Raw genomic sequence first — 13194 nt, forward strand, 5'->3', positions numbered from 1 at the left:
GAAATACACAATTAGTTTATGGGAGTATGGTTGTCACTCAAAAACGCGAAGATTGCACCAAGGACTAAGAAAAATAACCCTATTCTTGGGCACTRGCAACAGTTTTTTAGAAACTGGGTTGTCTATGATACACTAGGAAYGGTTTAGTCTGCATATCTTTAGTATTTGTGTAGACCTTACACTGAATTGGGATTGCCATGGTTTAGGKGCCGGTTATTCCTGCTTACTCTGTTAAAAACTGAGCACAGCAGTTATTTGTTCATAGTGTGAAACACAAGCGTTTGACTTCAGGTGAAAAACAGGACCAAGTTTATGAAACACTGAGATGTCTGAGTGTTTTAGGGAGATACCATGTATGAGTGTGGTGAATTTCCATCTTTTGTATATTTACTATTTTCCCATTGTCAAGAGTAGTTGTCTGCTCACTACCAGAAGACAGGTTCCCTTTTATCTGACCGTGCTATCTAGATTTTTCTTCAGAGCAGTGTCACAGATTTCTGCACATACCCATTGTTCTGAAATGAGCAGAGGTGAATTAAAAGTACCTGTTTTGGTTGTGATTTGGAAAGTAATGGCTAGTCTATGCTTGAAGTTATTTTGGAATAACAGTACAGTTACTAACAGTAAATTAAAATGACCAGGAATGGATATGTTTACAGGGARACCTTGCACTTTCTGATTTAACTTAGGCATACAGATAATTACTGATGCCCTTCAGCTGTCAYAGTGAAATCTATGTGATGGTGATCKTTCTGGATCGTGTTAGTGGGCATAAAACCACTGCAGCTCTTCAGCATCTTGTGGCATTTTGCATTCGTGTTGTTGCCAGGCAGTTGGTGGAGYTGGAGGTTGTGGAGATTGGCCTTATCTCTGCAAGTGAGGTGTGTGAATTGCCTGGGGAAATTTCCTGCTCACATTTATTYCTAAGTGCAGTTGAGAAGGAAGGGCATCTCCAGACCTTCACATTTAAATACCTAAACCCAGCACCTGGATTCATTTAAACATAGTAAGTCTCTCCCTGGCCCCCATCAAATAACCAGCAACAAAATACTGACATTGTATTTATGATTTAATAGTATGCCCTATTTTCTGCCACACCGACAGAGTTTGGGTAATGTAACAAGAAATTCCTACCGTGTTACCTTTTAAAGAAACTGATGTCTATAAAAGATGGAAGAGCAGCAATGGAGGGAATAGTCCAGACCCCATCTGTAAATACCTGTGCTGTGCATGCTATGCCTGTAAGCACCAGGAACAAGTTATGCCTTTCTGTAATAAGTTCAGAAGGGATAATTGCCTCTAAGCACATTTTCTGTAGCTGGAGGATATTTATATTATTGAATTTTAAATTTCTAGAGTAGGTACTAAAGTTAGGAAACTAGTCTAGGGTCCTATCACTTGGTAGATAGGTTCTTCTGTAGGGGAATTCAGATCAGGAGATTAGTCTTAAACTGAGATCTTGAATTGACCTTTGGAAAAGCAGAGGACCAAATAAAATTTCTGTTGGAAGCTAGCATGAGTGGATTCAGAGTAAGAGGTTGCTTCCCCCTTGGTGCTCTCTGTCAGTCCCCCAGCTTCAGTTGCTTCCACCAAAGACCATCACTTGCTTTGCTCTGTTAGTTGAACTGGATCAGATTGCTCTCTACAAAATATCTTGGTTAAAACTGGAAAACTATTTGTTTTCTAGTAGTTGTTCTTTTGGTTGTTTGGTTTTTTTTTGTTTGTTTGTTTTTGTTTTTTTTTTTTTAAAACTATTTGTTTTCTAGTGGTTGTTCTTTTGGTTGGTTGGTTGTTTTTTTTTTTACCGTCCCAATTTGGCTATTAGAGCCAGCAGAAGGAAGGGGCCTTTTAGCTTCAATTAAAGAATAACARGCAGCAGGTGGGAGCATGTTGGCTGTGCAAATGTTTTAATTCAAATTAGCATAAATGAGGATAGCCACTCTTGATTGTGATCCAAAGCTTCTTAATTTTTATGTAGTTCATCTCAGTACTATGCCACAAAAATGTCCAAAGTGAGGATGTTTATTTGCACCTCATGACAGTGGCTCAAGCCCTAAGTATAAAATGCTACTGTGAACATATGAGAACATTCAGGTTCTAACTGGCTTCAATAAATTCCCTAACAAAGGTCCTTCCTTCCAAACTGATGCTGGAAGGTTTAGATTAGAAAGGCTAATAAGAGAATATTTATGGTGAAGGCAGTGTTAGCAAGTGCAGGAGCAGTTAGGCAGTAAAAGCAAGCTGGAGGGAGGGGCAGCAGTTCATGGATGTGTTTTCCAGGACTGTTTTCATGATGTTAAGCTACACTGGCCCACAAGGCTAACATCCACTCCTCTGTACCATTGCAGAATAAATAWAGTCAGTACTTCAGGAGCTCTTTCTGTGTGTGTAGTCATAGATCCCAGGTCTGTTTTCTGTACTCACATTCAGTAATTAGCCCCACTTTTAGTTTTGTACTCCCTTTAGTTTAAATTTTTATCTTAACATCTGTATATTTGTTTTTAATATTCCTCTCTGAGACTCATGCTTTTCTTTCATACTTAAACAAGCACTTGATTACATTTGAAAACAGGGTTTTCCCCTGCTCTGTGTTCTGCTTGACCAAGACCGGAAGATAACATTATTGGTGTATTTCTTCTGTTCACATTTGGTCACTACATCTCCTTTCTATGTTTAAACCCAAAGGTGTCTGTGCATTTGCAAGCACAGCTTGTGCACGGATACCTGGCTCCTCCKTGTTTGAATACCTTTGACTCATGTTTTTGGGGTATGAGGTATGAGGTATGAGTTGATTTGAAGACACATACACACAAAACAGAGATGCTAGCCCTATATTTGTGAAGGATTTCATTTATTATGGAGAAATTATCTAATGCCTTATATTGCTAACTCAAAGATAAATTTTTGTCTTTAAACGTTAACCAGTGATTTCTATTTAGCAAATTAGGCTTGTTTTCTTCTGCTGTGTTGGATCATTTAAAATGTCATAATACTGTGTTGTGCAGTGTACTCCATTACTGCCAGTATAAAATGTGTTAAAATATATTCAACCTATAATATTTATCTTGCTTTGCACTTAATTTTTTTCCCTTTGACTGTGTTGCAAAATGCCAAGTGTACATAATRAATAAATAAAAAATAWATTATTTGTCTACATTCATTGACCTTTTGTGCATTCCTTTTAAAAAATAATGAAATACAACACAATATGATGCATTCTGAGGAACAGTTTGGTTATATTTTTATCACTGTTCATTTTGAAACAAGCCACCCTGGATGTTTTTGGATATAAATTTGTAAGCTAGTTTTTTAAAAAAATAATTATTAGAGAAGTGTATTATTGTTTGATGGTTAGCTTCTTCTAGTCCTACGAAAGCACACAGAACTAGGTGGATTACACAGAATAGATACTTGACTGCCTGAAACAGTTTGTGGTAAAGAGCAAGAGACAACAGATGTATATAGACAGATGGGATATAAAGCAGAATATGGAGATTACAATGTACCAAGAGAGACCTCCAAGAAAAATATAATTGTTGAATTTCTTTCAAGAATAATTTCCTACTCTCGTGCAAAGTATGTTACCATAAGGTGTTTCTTAATCCCTTCAATTATGTACGTACTGGTACAGTTGCTTTTAAATGTAGAGTTTGAGTCACATGATAAACTCTGAATTTAGCAAAAATGTTAAGAGTTCTGCAGCTTTGAAAATGGGTGCCAGAAGGGTATAGGTGATCATCTGGACTCTACTTGTCAAGAACAACCCAAATGGTGAATTGAAAACGAGCAACTGCTTTGCTAGAGTTTGTCCTTCTTTTGGAGAATTAGCTAAAGTGGTTTTATGAGTTCTAAAGCTGATGTTGGTTTAATCAGTACCCATTTTCTTCTGGACAAATTTATTGAGTTTTGGGTTCTCCTGATAGTGTTAATTGTTCAAGGCAATTAACTAAAACAGATACAGAGCTTTGAGTTTTCTAACATCTTTGAAGAAACTGTTATTRAGAGTTTTAATCTCCAGCACCTCCTGAAGGGTTCAGCTTTTGTATCACAGCTTTGCCTCAGGCCAGTATAATTTGAAATGTGCTCAAACTGTCTTCTAAYACCAACTTAGAGCTGCTGGTGCTTCCGATTATCCAGAAGTGTAAGAACAAGACTGGACCTGGGTTCTGTGCATTTGKACCAAACACAGCCAACTTTTGATGCCTGCTAAGTACAGTTACAGCCAYCATTTCTGATAGCTCTGTTTTGGCTGATACCTCTTCCATGGTGCTGAAAATTCACACAAAAATCTGATACGTGTCAGGTGTCTGTGTTCTCTGTGTGGCACTTCTGGTAATACGAACAGTTTAAAAACCCACACAGATAAAGCCAGATTTCAAAATATTTCAGGATTTGCAAACTTTAATGCCTGAGAGCCTGTAATACACTTCATTACATTGTTTTTTTGGCAGATGTGCATTATTATTAGGGCAGTTGAAAGGAATTATGTCTTCTCCATGCCCATACTTTTACCTGCTCTATGTCCAGATGGATGGAGGAAAGCTTAGTGTTCTSTAAAAACATTCAAAAATGCAAACTTGGCTCTGTTACTTTGCAATGCAGTTGGCAATCTTCACTGAAATTTAAACAGAACTCTGCAGATATGATACCATGCGTGCTGCAATTGTTTATTCACTGGTAAAATCAAATGTTATTATATACAATGTAGGCATTTTATTTTATTATTACAAACAGATTTTAGCATAATGTTTTCCCTCACAGTTTTGTAGAGTTAGGAATAAAAATGCCCCGGTGCTGTGACCAAGCAGTTTTGAACTGACAAATATCTTCAGAAGTTAAAATAAATGCAGCAGCATTTTTGTAGTAAGGTCATGTCTGCCCCTCTGGATGCAAAGCAATTTGAGCTCGAACTCCATAGGTCTCTAAATGCAGTTGGAGCCCAGTGATGCAGTCTGCATAGTTTCTTTGTGAAAAGGATGAATCATGCTTAGAGTCAGCCTTGTTAACTGGCTACAAGCTCAGAGCTCAAAGTCCCCCATAAGTGAAATATTAAAAAAAAAAAAAAAAGCAGACATAAAATTGTCTATATTTAAAAACAATATAATGAATGTGACTGAAAGATGTCATTGGCAATCTACTTAGGCTATCTTTTCTAGTACCAGTATCTAATAATAAATCTAAACATTTTGTAGCACAGAAGGCCTATCATAGAAGAATCTAGAAGAAAATTATTGTATTTGGGATAAACTTCAGAGAACTGACTGTGTGGTATCTCTGTTTAAAGGTATCTTTACTGTGTTTTGCTGTTGCCTCTGTTTAGTAGTTGCAAAGGGTTTGTCTGCAAAATTATCTGTCTCAGGGAGGGTTCATTGAAAGTGATGACATGCTATTTTCAACATATGTCTATTTTTTAAAAATACAGTTCATTTATAGACTTGAAAGGATGCTTTCCAGRAACTTTCACTCCCCCAGCACTTTTTTAAGTGATTGGGGAAGGGGAAATAAAAAAGGASGGAACATGGTCTTCAGGTGCCTTGGACTATGTTTTTATCATTGCTGTGGCTGCTAATTGACCTGGGGAGGAGTTTTAGTAAAGTTCTAATTCACTTTCCATTTGTGTGTCATCRGGTAGTATTTACTGTATCTGTTACTAATAAGACTCATGGAAAACTTAAAATTTATGCAAGAGTAAATCATTATCTTTTAATTGGGTGAGAGAAAGGATTTGTAAGAGCAAAATACAGTGGGCAGTGATCAAACAGAGATCTACAATGCTGCTCTATTTTGTTTTTAAATTTACTTTTAAATAAGTCTGTCTTCAGAGAATTTTGGCAGCTTTCAAATTAAATTATTGAATCGGTAGGTGTTCTGCTGCTCTCCAAAACATGTAGAGGCTTTCATATCTGTGCCTCCTCTGCTCAAAGTGGCAGATCTTCATAAAGGAAGATGTGGACTGAGATTAAGGATCTCCAGCTAATCATGTGCTGTCTGTCACCTGATAGGAAGAAGTTGGTTGTGAGGGGGTRGGGTTACAATCCCCCTTTTTGCTTTTTCCTAAATACAAAGTCCTTTGGCAGATTTTACATCTTTCAGTTCCCTTAAATATTGTAAGAGATGAAGTGAACATGTACACTCTCCTTCTCTTTGCAAGAAGTACATGTACTGCCTTGCTCCCTGGCACATTTTACAAGCACTGTCTCCTTTTCCCCAGAAGTCTCCTAAAATGATGAGCTTAATTTGGAAGAGTGAGGGAATTCCAGCTTCTTGCATTTTTCTGTCTTCTGTTGAACCGTTTCATATCTCTTGTGGCTCCRTTTACACACAGCAGCAGGAGCTGTCCAGGGAAGGCAGAGGCCATTCCCTCYGGCCAAGAAATAACAATGCTGTATCTTGTCTCAAAACAGATATGAGAAAATGGTCCATATCCCCTTGGGATGCTCTTCTGTGTTGGGTAACAGGTTGGGATTGTAACATTTCAATGAGGTTGTTTCTCATGTTTTACAGCACTCACAGCTGCCGCAGCCGCTGCCTCTAAGGACTCCTGCGAACTCYACAGGGTGTCATTCTTACCCCAAACTGGTCACTGCTGAATTTCACCTTAACTAAAATGTGTTGGGCACATGTAAATACGTGGCTTTCCCCTGGCTGTAACAGCCTGTGGCCATGTAGGCTGTGTGTTTAGGACTAGCAGGAGCCTACTGCAGCTAGCCTCATTTGCTCTGGTGAGATGTYTGGCAGTAGTGCAATGCCAGAATGTGGGAAGCCTTGGATTCAGGCCAAGGGGAATTAACTGAAGGTGCAGCTGCGGCTTAGCTGCCAGGTTATGTGTGTGTTCTYGGGGTGAGCCCCTTCTGCCTTTGCWCYAGAGATGGAACAGCAGGAGGGCAAGAGTCGTGGTGCTGGGTGAGGCAGGGGAGAGGGAGATTGATTTCAGCCTTRTGGGTAGAGCCTGTGGGAAGTGATGGGGAATGAAATCTAACCTGTTGATAAAAAATCTAAAGTGTCCTGGCCCCTATTGTGGTCGGGCCTGTATTTCTGAGTGGTCAGCTGGAGAGGAGGCAGCACCRAAGCTGAATGGACTGATGGCCTCTCCTCAGGTCCCTTGGCTGGCTGCACAAGGCATGTGGGCAAGCTGGGTTGTCTGTCCTCTTTCTTGCCCAATTCAAAGAGCCAGACATGCACGATTTAATGATGGACTGCTTTAAGCTAAAGGTCTCAATTCCATCCAAAATTAAAAACCTCTGGTTTGGGATATGATTTATACACTGAGCATGTATGCAAAATTAGTATGCAAAAGGGCAATGTTCTCCAGCTCCTCAGACCTATTAGCAAATAAATCAATCCTTACTTATCAGCTGGTTTAGGAAGGGTCCCTGGAACAAAGCCAGCTTTTCCCTTTAGAGGCTAAACCTTTATTATGGCTTTTTGCCTACWGTGAACAGAGCTATCTCCACAGGTAGGACGGACACCGGTGTGGTCTGTAGTTGAAGATGTAGCCACAGCTTACCTTTCCAGTTCCAGCTGTACCACAGCATCTCGTTTCTGCTATCTGAACAGGTCCAGCATTGATGTTCAGCTGGGAAACAGGTTCTTTTCTCCCATGTCTGYTCAGTGCTGGCTGCCTGTAGTGTGATTAGCTCTGTGCAGAATGCTTATTTCTTTCTAAACCTTAATCTGTCTTGGGTGTTTTGTTTTGTTTTGTTTCAGCTCAATTTGCTTGTTGAGTTAACAAGAGACTCTGAGATCGTGATATGTCACTTATCAGTTTTCAGTGCAATGAAGTCTGCTGTAGCAGAATGTCTGAATGTCTTGGGTTCTTGATATTCACAATATTTTAACATTTTCAGCACCTACATACACAGCGTGGCAAGTGGTAGTTACAAACCGGCAGCAYTGAAATAAACACAAGATGTAAACCTGTGTGGCCATACCAGCCCATGCTGCTGCGGGGTCTGGGTTCTCACCGAGCTGAACCCCTGACAGCTCTCAGGCGGCCTGGGGATGGTGTTGTGGGCTTGGGCGTAAAAAGAGAGCACCCAGCCAGCACCAAAAACRCCCTGCAGGAGACCAGGGCTGTGCCCGGATCTCTGTTCCCGGGAAATGGGGGAGTTCATCCAATGGAGGAGTGTTTTAGGGTTATTGGGGTTTTTTTGGAGGTGTTCGGTGACACTTATCTAGCATGTGGTGTGGTTTGACTTCAGCAAGAACAGGAGCCGTTTGGTGAAATGTTGGGATTTGAGCCCCCCGCCTTCCCAGAAGAAGGGAGCCCTGTGGGAAGGCGCTGGCACAGGCGGGCGGCGCTCAGGGCCCCGGGACCTGCCCCGCTCCCTCTGTCCCGGCTTTCTCCATGTCCTTGGCTTGCCAGGGACGTGCGGCGGGCAGGGAGCAGCTCCCGGAGGCTGCCCGGCGCTGGGCTCACACCACCGCAGCCTGAGGGCAGGAGCAACACCGGAATAGCCGAGCCCCACGGGTGTCCGCATCCATGGGGCCACGCGTGTCCGCTTCTGCGCCACGGAGGAGAGAATGAGAGAGCTCTGTCCTGCTGTCCAACATGCCCGAGCTGGAAGAGGGATTGCCAGTCTGAGGGACAGCACATCTCTCCAGCTGCAGGAGGAGGGGGGGAAATAGCATCTTCTTCCTCAGTTTTCAGGGGCTTGCAAATAAACCATGGGTTTGCTGGGTGGTGGGTTTTTTGTTTTGGTTGGCTTTTTTTTGTTTTGTTTTTTTTTTTTTTTTTTTATCATCCAGACGACGGGAGAAGCAACTTTTAACATGGGATTTAGACGTTGCTGTGTGTATATCTATTTTTTAAAAAGTCAAAACAAACAAACAAACAAACAACAAAAATACCCACCCCAAACAAACCAAAACCAAACCACCAAAAAATTAATAAGAAAACAAGGGTACGCACGACCTTGTCATCCCCCGCCCCGAAGCACCACGGGCTCCAGCGACCTCTCCGACAGGTGTCCCTGAGGCCGGCCCCGAAGTCCTTGTGTRCAAGGATAGCGAGAGGTTTGGGAGYGGGGAGGGGGTTCTGGATGCTCCCCTGCCCTTCCCGGGGGAGTCCCGCACCGGCGGCGGCCGCTGGGGGGAGCCCGCACTCCACGCGCGGCCCCGGCCCCGCTCCCGGCCCCAATTCCGGCCCCAATCCCGACCCCAATCCCGACCCCAATCCCGWCCCCGGTCCCGGCCCCAGTCTCAGCCCCGGCCCGTGGCGCCTTCCCCGGATCGGAGCGCTGCCAGCGCTGAGCCCGGCCCGCGGAGCGGTGCGAGGCGGTGCGAGGTGGGAAGGAGAAACAGGACCCCCAGGGTCAAACACCCTCCAAAACCCAGCGCTGCCTGGCCCCCGCCAACCTCGACCCCGGGGGAAAGCCGGTCCCCAGCCACAGCAGCGGCGGAGTCGTTTGTCAGAGGCAGTGGGAAGCCGTCTCGCCCCTTTGTGCATCTTGCGGGATTTCTCCTCACACAGGCAATTGGCAAAGGTTAGGAAGGCGTCTTTAGATCTCCTATAATCCCAGTTTAAATATTAAAAGTATAAGCAGCCTAGGCCCAGTATTTACCTATGTAACTCCATAGATTTCCCTCCAGACCTGGACTTCTAAGAATTTAAGGGATGATTTACGTTTCTTCTTTCTTTTTTTTYCCCCAATTTTTTATTTTCCCCCCACCCTTTCGTATTTATTTAACAAACTAACGTGAAGAGGAGGGGAGAAACGCCAACAACAAAAAAAAAGCAGTATTTTTATGACCGAGAAACAGCCAGTCTCCCCGTCTGTAACGTGAAAGGAGAGATTCCATCCCCGCCGCCCCGCTTTGTCACCGTCTGGGTTTAAGTGGCCGCCACATCAACACAAAAGGCCAACACACACACATCTCAAAACTCCACACAAAACCTCAGCTGGCTCAATGGTGAAGATGGGTATTTTGTTAACGAAAAAAACCTCCCTGCTCTGGTGGGGTCTGGGTTCCGCTCCACACCCCCACCGTGCTTCAAGCGGCAACCGCCAAGGAAAAGGGGGAAAAATCCCTCAAGAAAGTGTTTAAGATAAAACTAAGTCTCAAACGGGATTAAGGTTTTAATTACAATTCCCTATCGAAGTAACTTGTTTGATGAACTGATCCTATCAATTAATAGTAACCTTAATTTAAAACTTATGAAATAGCTTTGCATGAAGTATACGTCAGACACTATTTTTTTTAAGGAAAAAAAACATCAAAAAGGTTAATGCTACAACCATAAAGTACTAAAGTACTAGCATAATAAATTGTAAAGAAGAAACCTGCTGCTTTGGTTAGAAATAATTACTTGTGAACATTTTTGGGGTGTTCTATCTGGTGGGGGGGAGTTATAAAAAAATTGAAGTTCTTTTCGTAAGGAAAAATAGATGGATGTTTCTACCCGCTAACAATATAATTTCATRATAATTTTGGCCCACGCTATATTAAAGAGAAAAACAAGGTAATTGGAACATGCATCAACAGTTTTCCATGAAATAAGAGTTAAAAGAAGTAATAGAACTAATCACTGTCTCCTCAAATCAAGTAGAAAACATTTCAATGCACTAATTAGAGTAATTAGAATAATAAGACTGCCTATATGTGGTAAGACAATGTGTACAAACAACTTTATTTAATGTATACTGGTAATCAGCGATGCGTGCGTGCTTGAATGCTTAGTGCAATAAAATTCACCCCCGTCCGCCCAAACAATCAAATACAAATTAGTTTAATGATTGTGCCTGCTTGAACGTCTTAGAAATCCACAGGCAGAGGGAAATAAATAGCACCATCCTTGTTTGTACGTCTCCCCTACTGACCAAGGAGCTGATGCCTCCATGGACTTGGCAATGAATGACTGTAGACATGAATGAATCAAGGAGGAAAAGGAAATTAATGAATGAGTCAGGCTGGCTAAAAACAAGTCCTAACTTTTAGACGAGCGCTCTTACAACTCCCGGGCCGGGAGGAGACGGGACGGGGAAGAGGAGGGGGAGAGCGGTCTCGTCATCACTTTTACRAGCTGCCTCTGTCCCTGTTTTCCTGCCAGGATTTACGGCCGTGCGAGGAGGAGGGGGAGAAACASCGCCCGCCAAGTTCCTACCGGCCTTCTCTCTTTTTAATCCTTAAATATAACATCTGTGCGGACGGGTCCGGGGACACACGGAGCGGTACAGCTCAGCCCGGCCGGCCAGGAGAGCAGCAGCCGGGCAGGAGCTGGAGCCCGGCGCTGGGACGGCCCGCACCGCCCAGAAGAAGCGATGGGGTTCCCCGGGTGGCCCCCACGCCCTGCATTCCCACTCGCGGAGGGAGGCAGCTGCTGTGTCCCGGCGGGGCACGGCCGGGGCCAGGCGGACACGGGCCAAACCCGCCGCACCCCGGGGAGAAGGGGTCCCGGCGCCCCCTCCCCATCCTCCCGGGCCCCGGCCAGGGAGCAGCGCCCGCCGCCGACCCGCCGCTCCTCCCGGCAAGGCCGGCACAGTTTCGGCCGCTCCGAAATCCCTGCCTCATCCCTGCCTCTCTTTGCCCGCCGACGGGAGGGCAGGATCCGACCCCTGTGTCCCGCGGGGATGCTCGGGTCTGGCGGCGCTGGCCCTGGGCCGCTGCGGGGCCGGGCTTGCGGGGACAGGGGCTCCGCGCCGGCACAGGCGGCCTTCCCGGTCCCGGGGACCCTGCGTGAAATCCCGCCATACTCGGGACACTTGGCCGAGTTTCGGAGGTATTTACTGGGAGTTTGCAGGGAGAGATAAGCGCTTCGACGGAAGAGACACAGCGTGGGCCAGGCCACGGGCCGAGGCAGACTATGGGGTGAGAATCCACACGCTGCAGCTGGGATTCGTCTGCCGAAAAGCCCACGTTTGGTTCATAGTTTGACGAGAAGTCGGGTCTGAGGACGAGTCCTTGCTTTTTCTTTTACAATTTCTGCTAAAGCACGCTTTGGCTTTGCCCYAACTAATTTCTCCCGGAGAAGCGCCCGCTCCCCCAGCAGCGCCCGTTCGAGCCAGGGGGAAACTCGCTTCTGCAGAGCATCTACATCCCCGACGGCAGCCCGGCCATGCTCCRAGCACAGAGCGCAAACTTAGCGTCTGCAGCTCTGAAATTTGTTTTTTTATCTTTTCCGTCCCGAGATTTAAAGCCAGAGAGGCAGCCCAGGCCGCGTCCCTTCCAAAAAGCGCAATAAATAGACACCCGCCCGCAGGAGCAGGGGAGGCGAGAGAGCCACGATTCCTAAGACAGACCCCAACGCCCAGCCTCCTTTCTGGAAGCAGCAGAAGGCCGCTGCTGCCCCGTCCACCGCTGAGAAGCCGAGGGCAGTTTCCTTCCATCCTCACCCCACTCCCTGCTCCGCAACGCGCTGCCCAGGCTGGGGGACTCCCCACGCCCGCCATCCCTCCCCRGTGCTGTACTTAAGGCCAGAGTTTTAAGCCGGACTAAGCCTGCCCGCCGATGACCGCTCTTCCCCGTGCTCCATCGCCCACCGGAGGCCGTGGCCTCCCTTTCCGGGCCGGGTCACCCGTCCTCGTCCCCCCTCACCGACGGCACCGCAACAAAGAGCCACCAACGCTCCAACAACGCATCTTGGGACAACCCCGAGGCCCCGGTGCCGCCCGGCAGGGAAGGTTAGGCAGTCAGGAAAGAGGATTTTCYTCCATCGGATCAGCCGGAGGGCAGGGGGCAGCCCCAGGCTGGGGCCAGGTCCAAGGCCCGGGAGCAGGAGGCCGGCAAGGCGCAGGCAGCCCGGACCGTACCCCCGCGGCCCGGCCAGAAGAGCTCTCGGAAGCCGGGGCACCGGAGAAGGGGGCACGGGGCAACCCCGAACTGCCACCAACAAAGCCCGACGGACAGAGACCCGGCGGGGCGGAGCCGGGGCCAACCGGGGCTCTCACAAGGTGCCCAGCCCGAGAGYATCACCTGGCCACACACCATCCAGGCCTGGCCCGCTACCTGGGGGATTTTTCGGATTATTTCCCCTTCCTCCGCTTCTCTCTTTCCAAACCCCGGCCCCCCACGCCCACCCTCAGGAGAGACGGCGCAGCTGGGCGGTGGCGGGAGCGCCCCAGGACSGGCAGCACCGACTACTGACTCTCGCCCCTGCGGGGCTGGCGACAGCGGGGGTGACAATCAGGACTGAAAGACTTGAGGATACATAGTCTCCTTTCGCCTTCCAGTTTCGGCCTCCACCAGAGAGAGAGA

Source organism: Malurus melanocephalus, unplaced genomic scaffold (genome assembly GCF_030028575.1).
Source record: "Malurus melanocephalus ecotype Western Australia unplaced genomic scaffold, MMel_1.1 scaffold_35, whole genome shotgun sequence".
NCBI classification, from domain to species: domain Eukaryota; kingdom Metazoa; phylum Chordata; class Aves; order Passeriformes; family Maluridae; genus Malurus; species Malurus melanocephalus.